The sequence below is a fragment of the Semicossyphus pulcher genome, unplaced genomic scaffold (assembly GCF_022749685.1).
Source record: "Semicossyphus pulcher isolate SPU_LCO1_2020_fin unplaced genomic scaffold, fSemPul1.0.p SCAF_4, whole genome shotgun sequence".
NCBI classification, from domain to species: domain Eukaryota; kingdom Metazoa; phylum Chordata; class Actinopteri; order Labriformes; family Labridae; genus Semicossyphus; species Semicossyphus pulcher.
The window spans coordinates 13317162-13342981 of NW_027211715.1; the positions used below are offsets into that span (position 1 = coordinate 13317162).

Here is a 25820-nt window from a genome sequence, read left to right on the forward strand (position 1 = left end):
GGGTTAGTGGGAGGATCAATAGACAGAAATCCTTGTACGATGTTTTTGAAACCAGTTGATGAAAACGAAATCCTAGCTATTGTAAGGAATTGTTCTAATAAAACATCAACAGACGCATATGAAATGGATATGATATTAATAAAGAAGGTAATTGACGGAATAATGAACCATTTACCCACATTTTTAACTTTTCCTTTCAAGCGGGAAAATTTCCAAACAAAATGAAAACTACTAAGGTAATTCCGATATTCAAATCAGGGGACAGACATCAATTTACAAATTATAGGCCACTTTCGTTACTCCCACAATTCTCTAAGATATTGGAGAAGATCTTTGCTGCCAGATTAGAAAGCTTCATTGGAATCTTTATTGACCTAAAAAAAGCATTTGACACCATAGACCATGAAATTTTGTTTAAGAAAATGGAGAAATATGGCATTAGGGGAATTGCACTGAATTGGCTGAGAAGTTACCTGGACAACAGGCAGCAGTTTGTCCAAATTGGGAATTATATCTCCACTGGTCGGGAAATCAAGTGTGGTGTCCCCCAAGGGTCAATATTAGGTCCGATTCTATTTATTTTATATATTAACGATATTTGTAAAGTGTCAAAATTCATGAAATTTGTCATTTTTGCAGATGATACTAATATTATTTGCTCTGGAGAGGATTTACAGCAGCTTTTGGAAGAAATCACACATGAAATGATTAAACTCAAAAACTGGTTTGACATAAACAAATTGTCACTTAATTTGGACAAAACAAAAATTATGTTATTTGGAAGACGTAAAAATAATATCAAAGTTCAAATCATAATAGATAATGTAATTATTAGTAGAGTGGAAGAAACAACTTTTCTAGGTGTGATAATTGACGAAAAAATCTGCTGGAAACCCCATATAAGTTATGTATGCTCAAAATTGGCAAAGAGTGTGGGTGTGATGTGGAGATGTAGACAGTGGCTTAATTATCAGTCCTTACTTATTTTGTATTATTCATTTGTAATATCATACCTGAGCTATTGTGTCGAAGTGTGGGGTAATACCTATAAAACCAACCTGCTCCCTCTGTGCATACTACAGAAAAGAGCCATGAGACTCGTTCATAATACGAGATACAATGATCATACTAATCCACTGTTTTTGAAAACATCTGCATTGAAGTTTCAGGATCTGGTAAAATTCAAAACAGCACAAATAATTTCCAAGGCAAAAAATAACCTTTTACCATACAACATCCAAAACTTGTTTTATGAGAGGGAGGGTTGTAAAAAATATAATTTAAGAGGCATTTTTAATTTACAGCAACAAAGTCCAAGAACAACACTGAAAAGTATGTGTATTTCAGTTTGCGGGGTTAAGTTATGGAATGGTCTAGATGTTGAGGTTAAATCCAGTAAAAATCTATATCAATTTAAACGCAAATTCAGAAAAGGAGTATTAGAAAGGTATAACAAGGAAGAGGGGAAATGAGAAGCTTGGGAAAGAGGGTTGTAGAGAGCAAGTTAAGTGTGGGTTCGTTTTTGTTGTATTGGTTATTTATTTGTGATGACTGGGGTTGGATATAGATAAGCTCTGCTTCTTCCATCCCCATTTCAAACCATGGTGGTTGTATTGTTTGGTGTTATTTTTATTTGTTTGTTTTTGTTTGTTTGTTGTTGTAATGTCTTTGTTATGTTGTTGGTTGGTATTTGTTTCGTCTGATTGGTTTGAAATAAACTATTTGAATTGAATTGAATTGCATACGCAAAATGACTGTCACTGTTCATGACACGTGCGCACCGGCCAATTTTGTTCTCATCACCTTGTGCATGTTAGTGAATAAGAATCATTCTGAATTGACAAGCGCGTGCCCGCAATCTGCAATCTGCATACTACCACGCCCCCATTTCTCAATACCAGGACATCCGCTCAGCATATCATGAAGAGAGCGGTGAGGTGAAGTAAAAAGAGGGGAAAAGGGAAAAGTTGCAAGAGATGGCCCCAAAGGGAAAAGAAACAACAAAAGACTTTTAGCACAGCGGAAATTAAGGTAATTGTGTCGGAGGTGGAAGCAATAAAAAACACATTTTTCTGAAGCGTGTCCTCAGGTGTCACGACGTTGGAAACAAAAAAGGGCTTTAATAACTGAGGCTGGATATGTTGAGTGTCCTGAGGTTTGGAATGTGGCTCAGGTAAAAAGTGGTTTAACATCAAGGTGTATACTAAAAAAGAATCACAAAAAAAGGAAGGAAACAGGTGGAGGGCAAGGACCACCTGATCTGACTTCCTTTAGCTAGCTGAGGGGCTTTGACATGTCTGTGCCCTTCTACAGAGATGGATACCTTTGTATTAAACCGCTGCTCATCCAGACAGCAGGCCTACTCAATGAGCAGTGTTATGTTGTGTCAATAGCTATAATGTGTGTGTGTGTGTGTATTTTCACAGCATTAATGAGTATAAGCATGCAATGAATATATCTGTGTTTATATGAATGTACTGTGTGTGTCTGTGTGTGTAAGGTTTGTGTCCGTATGAGTGAACAGTGCAGAAGTTCTTAATCTACACTCCTGTTGTTATTCTTGTGTGTGTGTTGGTTCAGCACATTGTGTGTTTCTGCAGAATGGATATCCACATCTGCAAACATAAACTTAATGTATGCATGTTTTAGTATGCACAGGAATGCTTCGTCAACTGCTCATCAAGTGGTTCTCACTCTTTTGGCCAAAAGTTTACTTTCCCTGTTTTCAGCCAGAAGCTCTCAATGGAAATTTCTAGAACCCTACTGTATGCCACCTGCCTGACCTAAACAGCAGACACATTTACTGACTAGCTGGTGAACATTGAGGAGCATTTTGTTGCAAGAACCACATGTACTGCGATATACAGATTACACTTATCTGCATAAATAAGTGTTTGTCTGAAGGGACATGTGAGTTATGTATGTCTCTCTGAGCATGTGTCTCTGTGTGCAGGTGTGTTTGTGTGCCGCAGGAGGCAGTCTCAGGCCTTCAGCTGTGTTTGGGTGCGGGTGGATTACAAAGGGATCAGGATCAGCAGGGAGAGGAAGCAGAGAGGCAACACAGCAGCTCTGGTTCACCCCAAGGCTCTGTGCTGCTCTCCTGAGAGCTCAGTGTGACGCTGATCAACCATCAGAGGCTCCAGCGTCTGGAGAAAAGTCCTTCATCCTGCTGTCTGCTGGAAAACAGAGAAGATGCTTCATCCCTTTCACTTTGACTTTGACTTTGATGTTGGGATGAACAGGGATGTGTAACCTCACCACTCGCCCCAGACGCAATTACATCTTGGAGTCTACATGATGGACTGAGAGCCGCGCAGGCAAAGATCCAGACAGCCGAAGTTTAGCAGACTCTTTAGTGCTCTGAGGGGAAGCAAGCAAAGTGAGCCACACATCATCACATCCTGACATGAACAGAGCAAGAGATGCATCTTAATTCATGGGATGCAACATGGACATGTAAATGTGCTTCTATGTGTGTGTGTGTGTGTGTGTGTGTGTGTGTGTGTGTGTGTGTTCATGTGTGTGCCCACAGTGTGTTTCACACAGGTCTTTGGTTGACAGCGCTGCAGCAACATTCAGAACAGCCTGGGAAAATGTAATGAGGTAAAGTGTCACAACATCTCTTATCGCTCTGCTAGCCCTCAGTTCTGACTGCTCATACAGCCTGACTCTGACACTGATGTGTGTGTGTGTGTGTGTGTGTTCCCTGGCTCCATCTTCACTGTCTGTTTATATTTAGTGTGGGAGGGGGCCAGTGGAAAGAAAGAGACAGTGAAGCCCAGCCAGCTGCCACAGTGCCTCCAGTATCACAGCCTCACTCTCTATTTCTGTTTCCTCACAGAAGGAGAGAAGGGAGCTGGAGATAGTGGAGGACTCAGAGAATCATCAGTATTTCCAGACTTGCCCTTCTTTTTAACTCTCCCTTCCTTTCTCCTCTCTTTTCTTACTTTCTCCACAGTCATTTCTTTCTGCTCTCCTTCCCTCACTTCCCTCCATTATTCTCTTTCATTACTCACTTCTGAGTCTCTTCACCTTCTATTTTCTCTCTGTCCCTCTGCAGATCTCTAAATGGCAGCTTTATCCTCCTTGGCCCCTGTGGGTCTCAGCAGGCTAATGTCCTTTGAGTCAGGAGGGTTTACAGGTGTCCCTTTAGGACTCCCGCTGTTACAGCAGCAGCGTCCGTCAGGGCCATGTGGGGTTTGGCCTGTTTGTCACAACTTTATCTGCTGAGGCAGACTTTTCTCTCCCTCCATCATTCATTCTCTCCCTCATTTGTTCGATTCCACCATCTTTCCTCTCCTCCTTTTCTTTGTCCATCTCCTGGCTTCCTTCTCTATATTTCTGTAGTGTTTATTTCTTCTTCTCCGGGAGGTCTGGTCTCTATTCTGTCTCTTTCATGCTTTCTTACTCTTGTCTTTTTCTTTTCTCTGGCTATTTTCTTTTCTAAATCCCCTGCCTGCTGCCATGGAGATGAGGGGAAAAAACATTGACGTTTTGGCTTAGGTCACAACAGTGTGTACAGTATGTGCAGATGTGTGGCTCCTCAAGCACACCAGGAGGAGGAGGAGGGCCATACGGCGAAAGCGAGATTATTTGGTTTGTTAAAGATAATGTTTTAGACTAAGGAGTGACTCATAATCAAAGTGAGATTTGAGAAGTCTGATTGATTTGATGAAAACACTTATTTGTGATTATTCTGACTTGTGGTTTAAATGCAATAAATAATTTAACAAGGATTGAAGAACTGTGGACTTCATTGAATTATAGTCGAGATTGTAAGAGGCAGTGTAACTTCACTTGTTTTTACAATAAACTGGTAAAATACAGTTGTTCTTTGTTCAGGTCCTCGTACGCCTCTGTTTAATGTCGATCAGTGTGTCAGAGAAAAGTACAACGCAGGTCTGAATTATTAGAAAGGTATCAGTTCGCAGCTTTAAAGGTTGTAATCTAAAAACAAGAGGCAGTCTGACAACTCATTTCATTTTTCATTTACACAAAGCAATACCTGCTAGCGAGCTCTACGAAACAGACACAACATTGTTAACAAAAATAAAGAACAACCTGTTGGTTATCTTTTGGATGCTTATGAGACGAGTTGTATCACAAGCATTGAACAAAACAAACTGGACTCATGAGATAAACGGCTCTCCAGTGCTTCTGTAGTGTTAGGATATTCCACATGGATCATTTAAAGCTAAAACAAGCGCTGTGTGCATATTGCTGCATGAATGACAGTCGCATAATGTGATTCATATTCAAACTGGCTGATAGAAGTATGTGTACCAGTCTGCAGATGTTTGTGTGTCTGCATGGGTGTGTTGTTGTGAGCGTGTTTGTGAAACAGTGATAAGAACCCTCTGTGTAAAACTCAGTTCCTGGTCTTCATGGGAAATCAATTTGTCCCGCTTTCTACGTGGCCTTTATATGCTCACTTCCTCCTACAGCTGTCACACACACAGACACACACAGACATGCTGAGTTAAACCAAACACAGCTGACGAGTAAATTACAAAGAAGAGCAGTTAAGAGGAAGCAACTCAAGGTGGCAAGGGAGAGCGAAGAAGAGTCTGTGTGTATCACTACTTAAGACGTGACGAGCAGCTCCAATCAGACACTCCTGGCGGTGTTGGCAGGACCGTGTTAAGAAAACAGGAGGATGCGGTGTTGGTGGAGAGGATACAGCCAATCATAATGCTGATTGAGAAATCCAGTGGCGTGTTGAATTAATGAGGCATGTGGATACGGGCTGAGCCAGCCAATCACAGCCCTTTAAGAGCTCCTCAGCTGCTGACACACTGAGACAAACTGCTGCTCAATTTACACACTCACTGTCCCATCCAGCCTCATGCATGCTTCATCTGACTCACTGTACTGAGTCACGTGTTTTTATTTCTGTCAGGCTGTTACAGTTTTATTTAAATGAAATATTTTACCAAAAATTGAGTTGAGAGTTGATTTTTTTTTGTAAAGTATCTATGAGGTGATAAAAATAACCACACAGAACATTTTGGATTATACACTTTTGTCCCCCCTTTCTTTCTGAAAGATACAAAAAAGTAAAAAAAAAGAAAGAATAATAAAAAAAATTAAAAAATAGAAAGCTAATGCTAGCAAACCATTATTATCTTATCTTCCTGGAGTCGTCTTGTCACTGTGAGCTTCAGCCAGAAGAGACTCCAGGATGCTACTGCTCTTACTACTGCAAGGAAATGGCACGTAACTCATATTTATGCTAAGCTAAGCTAAGCTAAGGTATCTGGCTGCTAACAGCTTAATATGTAATTGAAAGACATGAGAAGGATTTTTATTTAACTATCAGAAAAAAAGGGACTGCCTATCCTTGAGGCCTGTTTCTGAGCTGCCTGCATAGTTTTTGTCAAAAGATTCCGCACAGCATTTCATCAACACATACAAAATGTTTTGGCCACACAGCTGGACTCTGAGCTGTCGATATTACCAGTTAAGTTAATGGAATAACTAAAAAGTGGTCCAGCTATGATGATAAATAACAATTAAAGGGAATATTTAAGTATTTAGCTGTGATGGTTACATGCTAATGTTGACGTTTAGAAGTTTAGAGCAACTGCATTTAAAGAGACTTCCGTATTGATAAGAATTTTCAAAGAAACATTATAGAAGCAGGACATAGCGTTGAGGGAAATTCAATTTGTTGAGGGCATATCACAAATTGAGAAATACACTGACAGTCAGGAAGAGAGAGACAAGAGCAACTGTGTTGTTGCTGAAACAGTCAACTGTAAAATGCCTTGTTTCTCTGTGCTGTTGACCCACGTGTGAGTAATCAAATTATTCATCATAACATGAATCATCATTTTCTGATGGTGCAGTCTTTCGCCCTGTGGGCAGCATGGAGGTAAAACTGCAGGAAAAGTTAAAGCTAAAAAACAGCAGTAAAACTCTACAACATATTGACCTAAGCACTAAAACTTGGAGGATTTGGAGCCAAACACATAAATCCATCCCATCATTAATGAAGGAGTGAATGGGATGACCTGAGGGGAGCAGCATGGCAGCAGAGGCCCTTTCCATCTGTCTCCACCTTTACAGCCTGAGAATTTATCTATCTGCAGCTTTCTTTCTTTCTTCTCCCTGCACTTTTGTACCACTTTTGGTCATAACTCTGCTTTATCACACAATACCTCCAGCTCTAGGCGTGCAATCTTACTCTCTGCCTCAATTCATCTTAAACCACCAGATGTTTGGGGGTCTGCTGACAAATATCTTAACTTCCTGTGTATCTACAATAAAACATCCATTATCCTCAGCCACAGCCTGTCTTACCCATCCCATCCTCTTTGACCTCATGGCTCAGATGTGTGGACACACTGGTGAGGTGGGTTAGTGGATGATGATATTAATAGCCTCGACCTCATGAATCTTTCAAGCTCAATCACATGAGAGGAGTGGGTCTCAGAGGATGAATTAATGCAGAAGCCCAGCGGGAGCGTTTTCTCTCGGCCTCTTTCAACATGACTTATGCATTAGCTCTTATTGGGTACTTATTGGTTCCATATAAGACAGGGGCAAACAGGTGAGCGTGTCAGTGTGTGTGGGAGATCATATCTGTGTGAGGGTTGAGGAGGATAGAAAGAAAGAAAAATATATTTCAGGCACCGTGTGTGAGCATGTGAGGGAATTGGAGTGTGCAGGTGAGTGAGCGTGTGAGCCTGAAAGTTTTATTTTATGCATAAGTACAGAGGCATTTCTGTATGAATGATTGTATTGGCCTTTGACAGGAAAATACAGCGAGAGAGAGAGAAAGCAGAAGCAGGGCCTGACAGAGAAGGAAGGGAGAGGTTAGGGGTCGTGGAGGAGAGAGGAAGTGAAATGTGTTATTTAGGAGAATGCAGGGGGGAACAGGCTTTTTTTTTCATCCAAAGTATCTGCACTGCGGAGCAATTCTACTACAGCACTGTACTGTGGGTCTGCCAAAAAGACACATGCTGGTGAGTGAGGAGGGCAGGAAGGTGGACTGAACAGGAGAGGGACTAATAAGAGTTATGAAGTGATAAAAGGGGGGCAAGAAAAATGATGGAGAAATGTTGAGTTTTTAAAGGAGGGAAGAGAATGGGAAGAAGGGGGTGAAAGATGGGAATAGGGTATAAAGGAGGAGTCATATTTGATACACACACACAAAAAGTACAAAGCCGACATGGAGACAAGGAAAGGGAAAGAGGAAGTGTCAAAGAAACCTCAAGATAATTCAAAAAAAGCATCAGGTGTTCTTCCTGTAGAGCAGAAAAAAATCGATAAATAAATAGTAAAATAGAAACACTGATAAGGGATGAGAAAATGCAGTAAAAAAGACAAACAAGATGCCCTCTGGAGTGTGTCACTGTTTTCTCTTCTCATTCAACATGCAAAGGATGGAGCACATGGAAGAGGGGGGTTCACACAGGGCCTGGAGAAAGATGGATGGAGAGGGCAAGGAAGAGGAGTCAAAAGACAGGAAGAGAGAAAAGAGCGATCAGAGTAATTTCCTCCTTTTAGGAGGATCATTTAACTTCTTGACCCCACAACACACACTGCATTTAAAACCCAAACTACACTCATCTAACAGCCATTATTCTTCATGGGTTATAACAACAGAATCTAGTCTATTTGTTGGTTAATTTAAATACACATAATTGTCTTAAAGCTCCAAATCATTCACCTGTTTCACATTTGAACTAAACAGAAACATTAAAAAAGTCACTCCATACTGGCGACATTACTCTGTTTGAGGGTTCTTCAATCTAAATACCTGCTCTGTGTCTCCTGGTCCCTTGGTTATCAGCGCCTGTGCTCGTTACACACCTGCCCAGTCTTTGTCCATCCTCACTTGTTTCACGTTATTGTCCATGTGTTGTTACTGACAGCCCTGAATCACCTCAGATCGAGTTAGTTATACAGATGAAGAGAAGGACTCTCTAAAGATGGAGATGGAGCGGGGACACTGGGATGTCCACAGCTTCTTCATCCTATCCTGTCCTCATAAATAATAACTACAGACCGCCGGTAGGAACACCCGCCATCAATAAAACAACTACCTAAAATGCGTCTTCACAAAAAATTGAAGGGAGCAGCCAAGTCCTGGAGACAGCCTGTCAGGTCTGTTGTAGCTGTAGAGTCTCTTCCCCTTTTTTCCTAAATATTCTTTTCACAGAGAGATTTGAAGCAGCACAGAGGATATTGGTTTATATGCGGATGGGGGCTGTGCAGATGTAAATAAAAAAGACCTTCAATAAGCCTGTAAACCATGAAAAACAAACTGAAGGAAAAGAAGCTGCAGATGAGAAATGCTCCTCTATAACAGCACTGCAATAAGCCTGCAAAATTGTGCTCAAGCATTTACTGTTACAGGCAATTAACCTTTTCTCCTTCGGCCATAATTAATATTGTAAACATCAGACATGCAGTTCAGCAACATAATCAACATCACAACACTTGGGAAGGCGATTAAAAACTCCTCAGAGAATAAAGCAGAAGGAAAAACACACAAGAGCAGAAGTAATGAGTAAATACATATTCTATAGATAGATCACAATCAGGCTGAAATGTGATCATTTATTTTTGTCTCATTCAATAACAAATCAACTGAAGAAAATCCTTACAACCACGTGTGCCATTAGCTTACCTGCATTTGTCACAAATTATTGATCCTACAGCAGATTGTTGATTGATCTCCAATGGCGTTAATGCACAGGCACACCTACATGTTGCATAAAACGTTGTTTTAAGTACATGCAGAGGTTATTGATAAGCAGACCAAATACGTCTCTCATGACCCAGATCGACAACAGCTTTGTACCAACTGTGATGTGTTAAAGCTCAGACGAACCCTGTGGGGTTCATGTTGCTGGAAGTCTCATAAAAAGTCACTTTGATATGTTCTGCCAATGCCTCGTCTACTTCTTCTTTTCTTTGTTTTCCTGTCCTCCCTCATCTGCAGCAACATGTGCCGCTGCTCCAGCACTTTAATCAGATGCTCCACCCTCACTGAGCTCAGGGCTCCTCTGCGTCTCACTCACACAAACAAGCATGCATGTATACACCTAAAACTTAAAACTTCAAGCCATTTTCAAGAAGCCACATTCTCCCTTCACACGGCAGAAGGTGAAAACACACAGAAGCACACCCACACACACACACACACACACTTAAACACAAATAGCACACACTCAACAACCTGTGTCACAAGTAGCTGACTTGTAGCATACAGAAATTCTCTGCACACTCAGTCAGCGAGCTTGATCAAAAACTACAAGAGCTGACAGGAAAGCTCCTCTTCACTTTGAATGCATTGGAGTTCTAATACCTAATAAGGAATAATTAACGCTAACCCACTTAGGGAAACTTTTCCTACACAGCTACAGTCAATCTTGTAAATGTTATCCCAATATATGCGTGTCTCTCCTCCTCTTATGTCACACTGTGACACAGCATCTCTGTGATGCTGCTGACTTCTGAGGTCTCCCTGACCCGGCGGTGACTCACCGATCTCGCAGCTCTCTCCAGAGAAGCCCTGAGGACAGTAGCAGCTGTAGCCGTCACCTTCTTGCAGGCAGCTCCCTCTGTGGAGACACGGGTTGGTCTGGCAGGGGTTATTGTCAATTGTAGAGACAGAGAGAGCGGGAAACAAGCAGAAGAGTTAACTGCGAAATGCGCCCTTCAATGTTGCCAAACTACCACAGGCAGTGAGCTGGCATTATGCTCCTCTTATTATCCTTATTGAACCCGTCCTCTCCCTGCTCTCTGACAGAGGTATAGACTAGAGTTGGCAGACAGTCTTTAGACTCGTCCCTGTCTGTATGACTTTCTACAAGGAGACAGATCAGCTGTTGTTGTGTCTGGCGAGCATGAGTCATAAAAGAGGCTCGCCAAGCAAAGGACAAAGCTGAGTCGACCCCCTCCTGCTGTTCTCCTACCTCTCATTCCAAATGAACCGAGGTCCGCATAAATCAGCTGATCATTGCCCGCTCATGCATATTGGTTCAGTGAACTATTTTTATAGTACATTACTGTGCTGCAGAGGAGGTAATAAGAACATTTTACATTGGTAGGCTGTACCTTCATGCCTCTTAGAGGAAAATGTTTCGGCTGGTGAATTGTGGAGATTATTGCTCTTATATTTTGGGATGCGACAGAGGAAGGACAGTTGGAGCGCAGAGCAGGCATAAGGATTTTATTCTATGTGCACAACAGGACTGTAGGGACCTGCTAGATTAACTGGCTTTTTATTATCCAATCCTGATAGGACTGCAGCCCCTGACACAATCTGCCAGGCCGTCTTACACACTGCATCTTCTCCATAATAACAGCCACACTCACTTAATGATGTATGAGCAGAGAGATGCTGAGTGTGTGTGTGTGTGTTTCTGGATGTTTGTGTGACCCTGACTCAAAGCAGGCCGATGATATATACACTAACGTCAGTGTGTGTTCAATTTCCTGTGAAACAGGGAGACAGACCACTGCTGCAGAGAGGCTGCTGTTGATACACAGGGCAGGAGAGATGATGAAAGACTGACTTTGAAGAAGCAGAAAAATGATTCACTGAAAGAAGAAAACCATCAGAGGCCGACTCATTTGTTAAATCAACAACCGGGAGGGAGAAAAAAAACAGCACTGTGCGATGTGAAAACATTGCTTGAAGGTTGATGATGAACTGATGGAGATGGTCAAATCTGCAGGTATAGTTATAGCAACCAAACGTAACCTGTGCATCAATTTGTGTTTACCCATTCCCAATCTTACCCAAACCCCCAACAGTTAGCAGTTAGAAGGAATTATAGACGTGGACTGCCTTTTGTTGTGACAGCCCAATATTCTTCATTCTGCCCAACATATTAAAAATTTCCCATTAGACCAAAACAAAAAAAACAAACAAACCAAAAAGCAAAACTCATTATTTCAAATAGCCAGTGTAATAATGCTGTTGTTGTTCTGATGCAGGCTGTGTTAAAGGCTGGTCAAGTTAATAGTTTGCTGTTGCCACACTCTCACAAGAAGAACATTCAGTCCCTGCACCAAGCACTGATTAATTATAGCAGGTCACCAACAGTAACTGCAGAGTGTCTTCATGAAGGAGAATAAGTGAAGGTGGAAGATAATCAGTAAGAACGACTTTCACTGCTGCTTATGTGAAACATATTCTAACTCAAACTTTAACTACTCTTATCCTGATAAATTAATGTCAAAATGATGTATTTATGAAGAATCTGCTTTTCAATATGACTATTGTATCACCATATAAAAAAGCTTTGGAATTACCGTGGCACCAGACGTGTCCTCCAATAGATCCTATTTAAGGGACTTAAGGTGTACTCATTCCAATTACAGGGCCTCAAAAGAGTCCTGTACTTTTATTTTTCCTCACTACCTTCCCAGGGTACCATTAATTCCAAGTGATGTTTTCTCTAATCTACTGTAAAATTCAAGTCTTTGTTGAAAGATAAAGGTGACATTTGATGGAGTCTGAAATAGTGTGTGGGTGGGTGTGTTTATTTTAAACTCATATAAACATAAAGCATATTGTGCTGTAAATTAAGCAGGAACTACTTAAAATGGAGACGAAAGCTAAAAGAACACCCTTTGTGTTCAGGTAATAGAGTTTCACCTGCATGAAAATCATCTAACGGCAAAGTAAAATATCTCCTTTTCTTACTTTGTTCCTCATAAGGTTTTATAGAAATGTTTATTCAGGACAAAATAATTAGCCACGTGCTTTCCCACTATGACATGTCAAAAAATCTGCTTGAGAAAAGTCTGTTTAGCAATAAATACATAATTAAACATGCCCGAGTCCACAGCCAGGCTTGCAGCTCTGTGAGGTTGTACTTGGGTACAGACAGTTCACTGCAATCCATAAAATATTTGTTGAGGTGTTTCACTCAAAGCCACAAATGTCAAACCTCATGGTGAGGGTAGAGGAAAGTCTACTGTATTAAAGATTCATATGTTCTTACCTTTAACAACCTTCCCTCCTCACCTGCCTCTCCTCTCCTCATCACTGATTGGCTCCTGTTTGCACTCGTTGTCTCCCCTCGTTAGCCTGATTGAGTTCACCTGTTCACTCCCTGTTTAAAGACAGCTCTCCCTTTCACTCACTCTTCTGACTTCACATGGGGCGGCAGGTCAGTCATGGTAAGAGGAGTTTATCTTTTTAATGAGTCTATATATTTATTTATATTTATCCTAATTCCTTTAAAAGACAAGTGACTGTAGTTTAAATTATTGTTTTAGTTTTAATATTCTGTTTGTTGTCTTTCAGATGTCGCACATCCTAGGTGTGTTTTGTTCTCCCTTTGTTTAAACCTCTTACTGTTATGATACCTAAACCTTCTACTGAACAGTCATGAACGTCTGTGCAGCATTTTGTGGCAAAGAGGTTGATATATTCCACACCTTAAATTGAATACTTGCTGGTGGTGCTAAAGGAAATGGATTAGGATAACCAAAGTCGTATTCGAAGGCCGATTGTGTCACAGAAGCACGTTGAAGGCTGTCCCAATTCAAAGGCTCCTTCAGAAGCGTCCGACAATTGCGTCCTCCATTTCCCTGGCCGCGAAGGATCCATAAGGTGCATCCTTTGCGGCTCACCGTATCCCCAGATGCATTGCACACCAATTCAAACCAAATGGCAGACTTTTAAACAGCTGAGGAATACACTTTAAAATGTACGTTTTTGGTTTCAACTCAATCGTATAGTTAAGCGTTATTACTTACGTGGCGTTAGTTATGCTAGCTAGTTAGCCTGCTAGCTACCTGTTGCTAGGCGACAGGAGCGGCATTTGCTGACACTAGGGTAGACCAGACCGTCTCATTTCACACAGCTTTGTAACTGACAGCTGAGGACCAGGTCCTCAAGCCAGGTCCTCAAGCAGCTTAAGTGAGGAAGACTTCAGTGGCCAAAGGACAAACTTCTCATGACCATTCTTACAGTCAAACACACTCAGAGCAATTTATTACTGTAAACTTTAGGTTGTCACTATCTGCAATAATATAGCACAGGGTTTTCTTTGCCGTCATGAAAAATGAAAGTGACATTTCTTGAGAGTAAAACAAAAGCTCCTTAGGAAAAGTTAGTGTGTGACAGATGTGTTTATTTGTGTGTTTGTTTCCATGTGTGTGTATATAATGCCTTTAAAATCCTTAAGTTAAGTTCTATTGGTCCAATTTACTTCACAAAACAAACCATTATTGACACAATCTGACCAGTTCCAGCTAAATCACCTTAATGATGTGAATTGGACTTCTTTCTCAGCTACCACCAGCCAGCACTGCTGAATGGTGTCTGTGGTGATAAAGACAGAGCTGAGTTAGAGCAGAATAGGACATTGATCCAATCTGCAGACAATTAGTAACGACTTATTACACACAAATGAGACTGTTCACCATCTGTCCACAAACAGAGGCTTGCAGTCTCAGTGCTGACGTCATATGTACAGTGTGCAGACATGAAGCAGCAGCCCTAAAAATGTAACTTATAATGTTGCGTGACTGGTTTAATATTTAAACATTAAGGTCAGATTTTTGTTAATGACATTTTGCTGTTTTCATAATAAGGAATGTGCGGGTGTGTGCAAAGACCTGAAACTAAAAATAAACCAAACCCTGGTCCATGGGAGAGAGGAAATACATTTAAGTTGAGAGAGAAGCACCAGAATGAGAGCGAGAACAGCAAAGGATGGACAGAAAGTCAGGGACGGAGCTATCAGATATTTCTTCATGCTCGCTGCTAGCTTATGATTAATTACACACTGGACTAAAAATAGGTCAATTCCTCCATTCCTACTGTGAGTCTGTCTTTTTCTGTGTGAGAAACAGAGACAGGAAACGAGGAAGAGAGGAAGCAAAAGTCAGCGAGGAAGAGGAGGGAAGAGAGAGACAGTCTGTGTAGTCCTTAACTTTCTGAAATAGACACATGTAGATATAAAAAAGAGGCGTTAGATAGGTCGAGAATATGTTGAGTCTTCTCCCCTGACATTGAGCAGATGCTGCAACACATCTTCAGTTTTGTGCAGAATTTCTTAAGAAATGTTTCTGTGTGATATTTTACTTTTCTTTGGGATCATCTTAAATCTTTCTAAGCCTCTCAGGAGGAAGATTATCTTTGCGTTGTTGTGGCATATTTGGGAAGCTACTCCCCGATGTCGACTCCGACATACACCAGGATTAAGCATCAAAAAGAGGATTGTGATAAGAAAAGTTTCCTGCATCCTATGAAGTGTGAAGCTGAGTGGTTAGCAAATTCAACATAATGGAAGCCTGCAGAAAAGGTTGTGCTGAAAGAAACACTTAACTCTGCACAAATAACGTGTGAAACACAGCAAACTGCACGCACACACTTTACATTCACTGTATATTCACCTGCTTATCACCCAGCACGATGCTGTGCTGGGACTCACTGAAGCTTGTAATAGCTTTGCTGAGACAGAGATCGTGCTTCGGCCTGTTCAAGTGTTCCCCATCAATGAGCTTGATGAGCCATCACCTGGGCCCAGCAAGAGCTCCCCTGTTAAAGTTTAAAGCTACAGTACGTCTCTAAAAGGTGCTGAGGCTCACAGAGCAGTTAGAGACATATGGACGGCTGAGCTAAACTGCAAAGTACGGCCTTAAATACAGACGTTGCATCATCACTGTGATGGCTCGATGAGTCTGTGGTGTGAAATATTCATGTTGTCACTTCCATGATCCATGAAGTGAACAAGTGTTTTATGTGTTTAGTGATGATACAGAGCAAGAAAAGGCATACATAAAACATTAGTGTAAGAGGCTCTGTCAATGCTGAATATCAAGCCAGGTCCAATGTCACATCTGCAGCATGAAATGATATTCTGCAGACATTTTTTTTTTTTTACCATATGTACCAGTTATAATATCGTTAGGAGTTTTAGTTTGTTCTCTCTATGACCAGTATGGGTCCATGTTTCCATCTGCTCATAGCGATGTGATGACTGTAGTGAGCCCGAGCAGAGCGAAGGGTTGATAAGCTCTGCAGGGGAGGGAGCATGTAACCAATAATAGAAATACATCTATTATTACCGAGTGTTCTGAGAGTGTCTATCAACACCGGATTACTGAAATTATGAAGACAAGCATGAAAATTTATCACAATGTTCCAAGTAATTATTTATTTACATAATGCGGTTACCAATTAACAGCTGTTTATTCATGGAGTGAGTCAAACCTGCAGGTGTATGTGACATTTAAGACAGAGAGAGAGTGAGAGAGAGACCAACAAGAAGAAAAGAACACACATACAGTTGTGCTCATAAGTTTACATACCCTGGCAGAATTTGTGATTTTTTGGCCATTTTTCAGAGAATAGGAATGAAAAGAGAAAAACTTTTCTTTCACTCATGGTTAGTGGTTGGGTGATGCCACCTATTGTCAAACAACTGTGTTTACTCTTTTTAAATCATAATGACAACACAAACTACCCAAATGACCATGATCAAAAGTTTACATACCCCAGTTCTTAATACTGTGTATTGCCCCCTTTAACATCAATGACAGCTTGAAGTCTTTTGTGGTAGTTGTGGATGAGGCTCTTTAATTTCTCAGATGGTAAAGCTGCCCATTCTTCTTTGCAAAAAGCCTCCAGTTCCTGTAAATTCTTGGGCTGTCTTGCACGAACTGCTTGAGATCTCCCCAGAGCTCTATGATATTGAGGAGACTGAGATGGCCACTCCAGAACCTTCACTTTATTCTGCTGTAGCCAATGACAGGTCGACTTGGACTTCTGTTTTGGATCATTGTCATGTTGGAACGTCCAAGTACGTCCCATGCGCAGCTTCCGGGCTAATGAGTGCAAATTTTCCTCCAGTATTTTCTGATAGCATGCTGCATTCATCTTGCCATCAATTTTGACCAAGTTTCCTGTGCCTTTGTAGCTCACACATCCCCAAAACATCAGTGATCCACCTCCGTGTTTCACAGTAGGAATGGTGTACCTTTCATCTTAGGCCTTGTTGACTCCTCTCCAAATGTAACATTTATGGTTGTGGCCAAAAAGTTAATTTTGGTCTCATCACTCCAAATGACTTTGTTCCAGAAGTTTTGAGGCTTGTCTCTGTGCTGTGCTTATTGTAAGCGGGATGCTTTGTGGCATTTGTGTAGTAATGGCTTTCTTCTGGCGACACACCATGCAGCCCATTTTTCTTCAAGTGCCTCCTTATTGTGCATCTTGAAATAGCCACACCACTTTTTTTTCAGAGAGTCCTGTATTTCAGCTTTAGTTATTTGTGGGGTTTTCTTTGCATCCTGAACCATTTTCCTGGCAGTTGTGGTTGAAATTTGGGTTGGTCTACCTGACCGTGGTTTGGTTTCAACATAATCCCTCATTTTCCACTTCTTAATTAGAGCTTGAGTGAGAGAATTAGAGTGATTGGCATTCTCAATTCCTTGGATATCTTTTTATATCCCTTTCCTGTTTCATACAGTTCAATTACCTTTTCCCGCAGGTCCTTTGACGATTCTTTTGCTTTCCCCATGACTCAGAATCCAGAATCCAGCACTTATCTAAACAAGGTTACAAAGTGCTTTACAGAATACAAAGAATAGAACAAAATAAAAACATAGACTTCATAAAATACATAGGATATAAAAACAGCAAGTTACAAAGTTATAAAATAAGAACAAATGCAATAAATAGATAAATGACTGCAGCACATAAAATATCAATCAATCATTAAAAAAGGACTTCCTATAAAAATATGTTTTAAGCAAAGATTTAAAAACCGGTAATGAGTTGATGCCAGCCTAATGTCCTCGGGCAGGGAATTCCAGAGCTTTGGGGCTCTGATGGCAAACGCCTGGTCACCGTTAGTTACCAGCCTTGACCGAGGAACAGCTAATAAATGTGCTCTGGAGGATCTGAGATCACGATTTGGAACGTAAGGTAGTAAAAGCTCTGTAATGGAAGTGGGGGCCAGACCGTGTTGTGCTTTAGAATCTTAAAATCAAACCTGCATGTAACGGGAAGCCACTGAAGGAAGGAAGGGATTGGGGTAGTGTGGGACCTCTGGTTTGTCTTAGTTAATATCCGTGCAGCAGCAGCATTCTGCACTTGCTGGAGTTGAGCTACTGAGGACTGACTAAGGCAGGTAAAAAGTGCATTACAATAGTCCAGATGTGAATAAGTCTTTGAAGGTCAGGGAAAGACAGGGTTGATTTAATCTTATTGATGTTTCTTGGATTGTAGTAGCAGGATTTAATGAGATTATTGATGTGCGGAGTGAAGTTGTGAAGTTGTGAATCAAATGTAACACCTAGATTTTTACCTGTAGTTTTTATAGTGGGTGCTAGTGGACCAAAGAACGGCTTTAGTTTGCTTGCAATGTGATCAGGGCCAAAGAATATCACCTCTGTCTTGCTTGTATTCAGCTGCATGCAGTGCTATGCGCTCCATTAAAGTGATCAAATGGCTGACGTTATCTGAAACAAAATTTGTGTGCCATCAGCGTAACAGTGATAAAAGATCCCATGAAAATTATTGATATTTCCTATCGGAAGCATATAAAGAGAAAACAAAGCTGGATCAAGAAGTGAACCCTGTGGCAGACTGTACATCATTAAACGCTGCACTTAGCTCCAACAGCAATAAAACAGAACAATCCCCACTATCAGCACTCATCAGCAAATCATTTGTAACCCTGAGAAGAGCCCTTTCGGTACAGTGTAGTTTGCGGTACCTCGACTGGAACATGTCAAAAATGTTATCGTATAAAACAGATGTGAGTTGGCTTAAAACAACCTTTTCAAGAACTTTAGATATGAACGGAAGTTTGGAAATGGGTCGATAATTCTGTGGAAGTGATTGATCAAGGTTAGGCTTTTAAGGGCTGGATGCTTGCTTGTTTAAAATAATTGGGGCCATAGCCAGAAGTAAGGGACAGTTAGCGAGTCAAGTAAGCTGGGGCCAATAGCACCTATGACCTCTTTCAGGAGTAGGGTACATAAAATGTCTAGAGGGCTTGGGGTGGTAAGCATGTGAGACACCGTATCAATAAGCTCAGGAAGAGAAATTAACTGAAAATGGCTGAGCAATTCAGAATGGACAGGATAATCATAAGTGTGTGCAGCAGTTGTCGTTGGTACAATATTAGACCGAATATCAGTGATTTTCTGAACCTGTGTGCTACTCTAGCGGAGCGACCAGCTCCTTCAAGTGTACTTAAGTTGTGGCAGTCTTTTCCCTCCCGTCATTCAGGTTGTAAAGGACCTGAATTCTATGTTGATGACTATAATGAGAGTATCAAGGTAGCAACTGCACCATTTAACTTCACACATGACACCACGGTAGCCACTAATGCTGTCACTGTTAAAGGTACAAAGTACAAAAAAAGAATGCATGTTGTTCTACGACGAGATGACGAGGGCCTTCACATGGGTGAGATTATGTTGATTTTGATCCACCGTAGCGATTTTGTGCACTTTATTGTGGGGAAGCAGCAGGCTCTGGAGCTTGCTTGCCTTGGGTATTTACAGTCTAACAGAGGTAGTCCAGGAGTCAAACTACATGGGCCCTATCGTCCACCCGACGCAAAGCGCCAAAGCACGCAGCGTTAGTTTTATTGCTATCTTCCACCCGGCACAGTCGTCATTTTCGCCCGCGTTGTATGAATAGCAAGTGATCTTGCGCCACCGTTAGTGCCTGTGGGCATGTTGGTTTTGATGTGTGGTCAGGCAAATGGGTGGCACTTTGCTATCTAGAGGACGCAGAAAGCGACCTAGTCTAAAGTCTACGCCGCAATCTGTGTTTACTATTTAGAGCCTAGGCAGGTAATGCAATGATATTGGCTAACAGAAAACAATCGGTAGTGATACACATTTGCTTTGTTCTGCTACATAATTTACAAAATCGACACCATTTGTCATGTTAGCTGGCGAAGTTATGTGTCAAACTAGATAACTGACATACACAGTCAGATAGTATTTTGGTAGTCATAATGTTAGCGAGCATGCTAAGGTTAGCGAACTAGCTCCAACAAAAATACACTGGATGACTCCGGCATTGTGCTCCGTAACCAAATTGCATTAGCGAACATTAGCCAGGCAGGGCAGGGCGGCTGGAGAGAGCTGGGATGAAGCACTTGTGCTGTGAGAGAAAAAACGCTGCACCCGATGAGAGAACGCTGCATGTGGGTTTTTATTGTATGACAATGATAAGTTGTACAGTCCCTCCTGAACAAGTTGGCAAGCACTGGAGTGGAATCCAAATCTGACCTGCAATTCATCAAAGAGGAGGATCTCCCTGCTGACATCACACCTATCCAGTGTCGTAGGCTTCTCAATGCATGGCAAACTGAATGGTATGTCTGGTATGTCTTACATAATGTTGTACAATATGTACTATATTGTATATTATATACACTACACTATACAATACACTATACATGTATTCTTGTATGCTAATGAATGCACAACAGATCAAAATTTTAAAGTTTTGAATTTCATTGTTTGCAGATATTAAGTGGAGCTATAACATTTTTTCTTTTTAGACCAAACAACATGTTTGACACTGATTCCTGTAGACCCCTCTGAAATGTTCTTCAATACCACTGCAGAGGATTCTCCATCTTCTGAATCCACCTCCACAACTCCAAGTCTGTCAAGCAGTCAGAGCTCCAGAATGACTGAGCTTTGCTGATGTCATGAGAGATGGCACTTTTTTTGGCAGTGGATTTGGATCCCTTTTTACTCAACTAAAAACAAGAGTAGAACATGCTAATTGTGGAAATGCTCTCTCCAGACGACACATCCAGAAAAGGGTCACACATTCACCTGTAGATTTAGCTAGAGGACCAGCTGACCAATATGGATGTGTGAGATGGCAGCCTGACTGTCCACTGAAGGAAACTGAAGAGACACTCAAAGAAAAGCAGAGTGAAATGAAAGACCACTATCGCATTGAGGGGCCAGCTGGTGCGGAGAGAGGATAATTGACTCACTTCATGAAAGCAACCTACTACCTTCAAAGAAAACCATCAATGCAAGCCCACCCCCTTCGATTGCTGAGCTGAAGAATGATTGGCCATATCTGTTCACACCAAAAGAGCTGTACAGCCATTTCAAATTACTCACAGACATTGACACCCTGGAAAAAATGGAACAGGCTATGGAACCAAAAGGGAAGCTTATCCTCCAGTTTTTCGAAGAGAAGCCAGCAGGGACTAATGCAGGTAGAGTGCATCCTGGTGAAGTACAACAGAGAAGAGAAGTGTGATCCATGCCTCTGTGTGATCCTCCTGCTTATGGCACACTTCATGGAGCAACCTGACAGACTCATTTTGCAGGCAGGTGTAAGTGTAAAATGATTACAGTTTGAAGTATTATATCATCATATTGGTATGATCTTGTTATCCTCAATAGTTGAGCTGAGGGAAAGTTCTATGTCAATTTTGAATGCATTTTACTTTGTCTTTTAGGTGTTGGCAACAACAGCTGACGTGGAAAGAACACTGCCACTTCCTGACTCTCCAAGACTCATCATCATAGGTAGTGTATACAATTTTTAAAATCTATTTTAAACCATTGCAAAGACCAAAACTTTATGAAGGACATATATTGTTAAACATATAAGTGTTAAACTATTGTTTAACATGTTGATATTTTTATGTGAAAGACAACAAAATAGATTGTTGCATACAAAGCATATGTTGATTTATGTTTAGGTGAAGTGCTCACAGCAACTGCTTGGATGCTGAGCATCGAGGGTCAGGTGGTTGTGCCTCCACATCCCAATGTCGTCACTGGAAAGACAGTGTTGTTTTCAAGCTATTACAACTTCAATCTTATTGCAATCATTAACATTTTTTCCAGGTTTATTTACCTTTTCTAAAAGCTCTGTGGCTGTATTATTATTTTTATTTGTCTGCCTAAAACTGTTTTCACTATAACCTTTAATCTTTTATTTACACCTGTTGGTGTTTTTTTATGCCCCTTTTGGTCCACTTGGTGGATGCATTGCACTGACGAGCAAATAATATTGTTCAACATTGTTCTTATATTAACGTCATCTTGTTCTTAGATTTCGACCTCTGTTCCTTATTTCAGATAGGGCCTCAAAGTCTTGTATATGGTCAGATTGAATAATTCTTCACTTTGTTGCAACTCTGACTAGTTTGAATAACATTGAGTGGCTGACAGGTGAAAAGATTATTCCTGTAAATATGAGTTGATTATTGTAGCATTAAAGAGATGGTTATTTGAAGTGGGGTTGTATTAGCCAATTATGAATACTCTGTATGTTACATACAGTAGATCGCGGGAGGTTTGCCCCTAGTGCGGAGGAACAGACAGGAGAACAGACACAGAAACTAAACAACTTCTGTGAACTCCTGCCTGCTTCGGGGGGATAGCCTACCGCAATCTCCTGTGTGTAATACACTGACTATAAGTACCTGGTACAGCCCCACTTCAAAAAGTCTGAACTATTCCTTGTAATGTCACCTTGTTCTTAATAGGTTCTACCTCAGGTCGTGATTACAAATCAGGCCTTTAAGCCTTGAATATGTTCAGTTTTAATAATGTTTGATTTTTTGCAACTCTTGACTTGAATTCCAATGAAGTGGCTGACAGGTGTGAAGATTATGCTTAAATATTCACGTTTACATCATCTTCCCTGTTAATATGAGTTGCTTTGTTCACAAAAAAGGAAAGCCACCTCAGGTTCTCAAAGCTAATGTATTTTAAAACTGTTATGGCTTTAATAAAAGCTTTATGCAGCTCTGACTTTTGGTTTTATTTAACAGGTAAAGACAATATAATGCATTGTTGATTAATTTTAAAGAACAAGCCAGGTCTTATTCACAACACTTGACAATATGCATAATGTAAATGACAAAAAAAAACTGCATAACCATTCTACAACAATATATTGTCTTGTGAAGTATTAACAGCTTTTTATTGGCAACTCCAGTTGCTGGGTAACTTCTGTTATTTGAATAGAATACAAGATAATATTGTAAACTACAATCAATTGTTGTTTTGTTAAAAAACAAAACAATACATTTTTGTAATTTATATAGATCAAGCAACTGTAATGGGTATACTGTATAGTACAGTTTTAAAGGCTTAAAAACAACCACCGCGCACATGATAGCCTCCTCTGTGGGGAGGGCTTTGGAGGCAGGACTGAGCGCCGCGGAGAGAGAGGGGGAGGGACCTGGACTCTGTAATCTTTCAAATTTTGGAGCGAAGTCCGCTCTCTTCTCCTTCTTATCTACTGCAGCTTTAACTAGTTGGATATAATTCTGTGATTTGAATGAATTATACATAACTGTCTGACAGCAGCTCACAGACAACAACACTGTTTCTCTATTTGGAGAAGCTGATTTGGACTCTCCCAACTGTGATTGGCAAAGCTGCTTAATAGGGATAATACCAATAACCAGATTGATTGAGAAGACAACACATCAACAAAACACTCCCCTTCAATGTTTTGCATAATATAACACAAACCTCTCGACCTTATTGTGCTGTGGAAAACAAATTCACTGACCTTGCTCACATGCTGCAAGATTGGAGATAAAATGAGAATCACGGATTAGAATTGAGATCACGATTCTCTCACATTTTTTTTTCCTCAATATAAATGTTTATTGCACTCATTTACCCGATACAGAAAGAAAAAAAAATGTGCCTGATATAGGAGTGTTTAAGAGCAAACGCTTCATGAATTTGAAACTGAACATGAGAACAGAACATGAAAACAATCAACTCAATCAGACTCTTGTCTTCTCTTACTTACACAAACTTTGAATTGTATTTTTCTGTGCTCAATATGATGAGAGAGGTAGGTATGCTTCTTAACGTAAACCACAATTGTTAACAACATATATATCACATTTGACAAGACAACATGATAGTTGATCAATAACATCATTTTGTAACTTCGAAATTGTAACATTGGCTATTCTACTTATTTGGGCAAACAAAACGTGAAGCTTTTTAGAATACCAAGAACAATCTTTTCTAGGCAGCTGTTAACTTAAAGGTTCTTTGCTAAGGACACAAGTCTGTCAACATTTTGAGGCTTCAGTGAGGAACGGAGACATGTTACAATGTTCCCACCTGTACTGAACACCCTCTCTGAAGCGGGAATGCAGAGGTATTTCCTTGCCAGTACAGACGGTCTTGGATATTGATCCTTGTGTTCCTTCCACCACACTAGGGGGTCCTCTACACTCTTAATGTTGCTTGAGAGCAGATATGACTGCAGTTCTGAGGCAACAACTTACTAGCTGTGAGGATTGGTCAGATGGTGCGTCATTGCCTTTTGCTGCTTTGAAAAGCTACCTAAGATCTTTCGGCTCTTCTTCATGGGGGGAGGGGACGACAACTTTGCTTTAAAAGAGAAAGGATCATTAGCAAAGCTTGTCCTTGACAGTGGTTTTGTTGTCCTCACTGACATAGTTCATTTTGAACCTTGGATCCAGAGTGGTGGCACTGTTTAGCAGCTCCTGCGTGTTTAGGTCACTGCACTTTTCCTGCTGGTACCCCAGGATTCTTGACTTAATTGATCGTGTGAGATCCGAGTCGTCTTTCTGCACTGTCGCAACTGATGTTTCAAAGAGGTGGAGAACTGGCTTCACAGAGGAGATGCTCCCATATTGCTCTCTGGAGAGGGGTTGAGTGTATTGTTGATTGCCTCAAGGACTTCAATGTCTTGCCATGTGGGTATCAGGTGTCTATCTTTCCGATCAGAGGAAAGAACATGAGAAATAGCAGGTAGCTGTTCAAGTATCCTCTGGGCCATAGCTTGTCTTGATCCCCATCTTGTTGGACACTCCGTTTTAAGCTTGTGTTCAGGTAGCATGAGCTCCTTTCGGGCCTCAGCAAGCACCCTCTTCTGCCTCCAACTGTTACTGAAGCAGCCCACAAGCTTTTTGCACAGACCTACAGCACGCTCAATCCGCTGATCTTACATTGCTTTCTCTAGAGTGGAAAAAAATATTCTAGAACTATTCTATTACTGTTATTAATAAAAAATATTAGTTTGAATGAACATCATTGTTATTGTAACTGCTGCTATAATTATTATTTTTAACATTATAATACAAAATGATAATACACACACTTGCATTTTTATACATAGCTCACCTATAGCCACATGTAGCCTCTGCCCAAAACCCTGAAGCCTTACCCAGTTGCTCAGGGAGGCTGCTTTAACGATGTTTGATCCATTATCTGTCGTTATGCACACCATTCTTTTCTCCTCCAAACTCCAAAGAGGCAAGCCCCTCCTTTAGCCCCTGTGCTAGAGCCTCGCCCCTGTGATCCTCGGGGAAAAAACGCTGTCTGTAGGCACCGACTTTTCATAGTGAAGTCACTACCGATAAAATGGACCGTCATGCTCATATATGGATTGTGCGACTGAACCATAAATCAGTTGTTGCAGCAAAATGATTTACTTCCTGCAGTTCTGTCTCTACTGTTGTTCGACTCTGACTGTATAGGGCAGGTGTGAGAAGATAGTTGTGAGAAGGCATGTTTTCCTGAATGACAGTTTTGCACTGTGTTAATGGGAGCCATATCTTTGCTAAGTGGTAAATGATTATATAAATTTGTGGTGTTACCCTGCTGTGCTGCTATGATGGCAAAACATTGTTTGCAATGTGTGTGACGTTGGCTTCCGTCGTCTTCTCTGAATCCATAATACTTCCACACCACAGAATGGGAACCCTTTTTCGGTATGAGCACAGTGGGGTTGGTCAGATTTTCTTCTTCATTCATTTTTTCGTAGTAGAAAGACAGTAAGGCCATGTTGTTTCTCCTCTCATATCGTCACTCGCTGGTTTCTCTGACTCGCT

General features: G+C 40.9%; 1 pseudogene; it reads right to left on the minus strand.

The window, feature by feature from the left end:
* The window catches only part of LOC138607958 (neurocan core protein-like), a 121606-nt pseudogene that overhangs the window by 22998 nt on the left and 72788 nt on the right, over window positions 1–25820 (minus strand).